A 2,646-nucleotide genomic window follows, 5' to 3' on the forward strand; every position below is an offset into this window, starting at 1 on the left:
TGTATTTAAGTAGAAGTAAGACAGATTATGATTTGCAAGGTTTGCACTTTCCTATGTAGGTTGACTTACGTATGAAAAAACATTTTTAATCTATACGTTTCTCCCTATCTCTCCGCAGCTACTGATTTATCTGCTTCCCTCTTAGACCCATTTCTCACAGGACCTCTATTGATGCTGGGACAGAAATCAGTTGTTCATCAACTTCTGACCTTTTCAAGACCTGTGGGACAGAAACTGCAAATGTTGCTCTATCTGAAAGAGCCGGCCACCATTCAACACATTAACTTTGCTATTCCAGGCTATTCCAAGCTTCCTCTGTGAAGCTTCTAGAAGATAACTGCAACTTTACACTAGGAAGGACTTACACAGGTCAGTGAAGAGGCTCATCCATCTATCTATCATCTACCCAGTTACAAATTCAACACAAACTGCTCCTTTCGCAAATAGTTTCAGTACCTCACATCTTTCAGACGTACTTCTTTCCTCCGTAGCAACATGACCCGTGCTGATACTAGGGCCATCTGAGGCGCTTCTCTTGAGCTAAGACTTTGCAGTACTTGAGAAAATGAAACAAACCAAGAAGAGATACAGTGACAATGCAAAATGAACAAATCACTTAATGACTTTGTTGTAACGGTGTAGGAGCAAAGGTGCATAGTAAGCATTCCCTGTACCAAGCAGCCACCAAAGACTATTTTTCCTTTGCAGAGATTTAACAGCAATAGACATCCAATCCTGAACGTAGTTTTGACTTAAAAAACTTCGTAACAATCCTATCTGTAGAAACATCTCTAGCTACAAGTGCATCAGAGTGGGAATCTTTGTAAATCAGAAAGGATTCTCAAACACAAGAACAGCCTTCAGGGAAACAGAGTGTAGAATAATTTGTGCAGTTTTAGGGAGAGGTTATTATTTATCAGCAGTATAAACAGTCTGTCAGTATGTTTATCCTGCCGTTAGGCACATTTAGGAGCATGTGCTGGACTTTATAGACTGGACAAGATATCCAAATACTGACCTTTGGAGCAGTTATTCAGTAACTCTGCTAACTGGTCTTTCAGATACTAGCTTCACTGTTGATTCCACATTAGCCGGTCATAAAAATGAAACTTTTTTGTCGGCATTGTTTATCAAATTTCACATCAAACCAATATAGAAGCATGAGGTTATACAACATCCACAGGCCTTAACCTGTTCTGAAAATCCAAGCCAGTTCAGCCAAATAGAGGGATCTGTATGTCATGGAAAACACAGGCAGTGAGGTAGCTATAAGAAACAGCACAGATTAACTGCAGATGATTAGCAACAGTCTTCTCCCTCATGTCCTGCAGTTGCATCAGCCACTAAAGTGCTGCTCTTAACTATAAAATCAGATGGGAAGCGTGTAAGTGCAAGGAACAGCATTCTACAAAAGTCCATTGATTGGTCACACTCCATGTCAACACCTTAAAAGTTTCTAACGGCACTGTTCCTGAATCAGTTAGACTAATGCTCAAGTTTTAGAATAGCAAGGCCTGATATTCAGTAGCCAGCAATCACCTTAGTCTAAAAAGGGGCAAAGTGAGCTTGGGCATCCATTCTCTTACCTGGATAGTGTGCAAGGTCAAGGGCTGGGATGTGCTTGACCTTCCTCCTCTTTGGCAAACTTCTTTGGGAGATGGCAACCTAAACACTGGATTACCACCTTCTGGGCAAACTGAACAGAAAACAGCTCCATAAAGAAATAGTGCCAGGAGCACTGTGAAACACGCTCCATGAGCTTGAGATAATAATGAGATCCTACGGAGAAGTAAGCTTTGATTAGTAACTGATACTGTACGGTACTATGAGACTAATTGGATCTTTGCGTGTCAGCACTTACTCTGAAAATCCAGAAAAAAACCCCTGGCAGACAGACTACCTTCTACTAAAACAGTCTCTTGGTAGAAGGATCCCTTAAGAGGTGAGGGGAGCAAGTAGACTAGTCCTAAATACCTACTTTTCCTTGGTGGTGCTAAATGAGATTTTATGGAATGGAGCACGGTATTGCCAAACATCTTCACGTCCCTCAACAGAACTTTGACACACCTCCCAATATTGCTAGAGATTTCACCCACCAAACACAAGGAGCAATGGGAGAGACAGACTGCTCCAAGTATATATGTATACTTTCCTAATGCGTCCTAAAATTAAGAATTTCAGAGAATCACAGAATCATTTGGTTGGAAGAGACCTTTAAGATCATTACATCCAAGTGTCCACCCCGCACTGCCAGGGTCCCTAAACCAAGTCCCCCATCTTTCAAACACTTGCAGGGATGGGGACTCCACCACCTCCCAGGGTAGACTGTTCCAATGCTTTACAACCCTCTCTGTAAAGAAATTTGTCCCAGTACCCAGCTTAAATCTCCCCTGGCACAACGTGACCCTGTTTCCTCGTGTCCTGAAACTTATTACATGGGAGAAGAGACCCACCACCACCTCACTACAACCTCCTTTCAGGTAGCTGCAAACAGTGATGAGGTCACCTCCGAGTCTCCTTTGCAGCAGACTAAACAAGCCCGGTGTCCTCAGCTGCTCTTCTTAAGATTTGTTCTCTAGACCCTTCACCAGCTTTGTTGCCCTCCTCTGGACACACTCCAGCACCTCAATGTCCTTCTTGTAGTGA

The sequence above is a fragment of the Buceros rhinoceros genome, unplaced genomic scaffold (assembly GCF_000710305.1).
Source record: "Buceros rhinoceros silvestris isolate BGI_N320 unplaced genomic scaffold, ASM71030v1 scaffold7869, whole genome shotgun sequence".
Taxonomy (NCBI): domain Eukaryota; kingdom Metazoa; phylum Chordata; class Aves; order Bucerotiformes; family Bucerotidae; genus Buceros; species Buceros rhinoceros.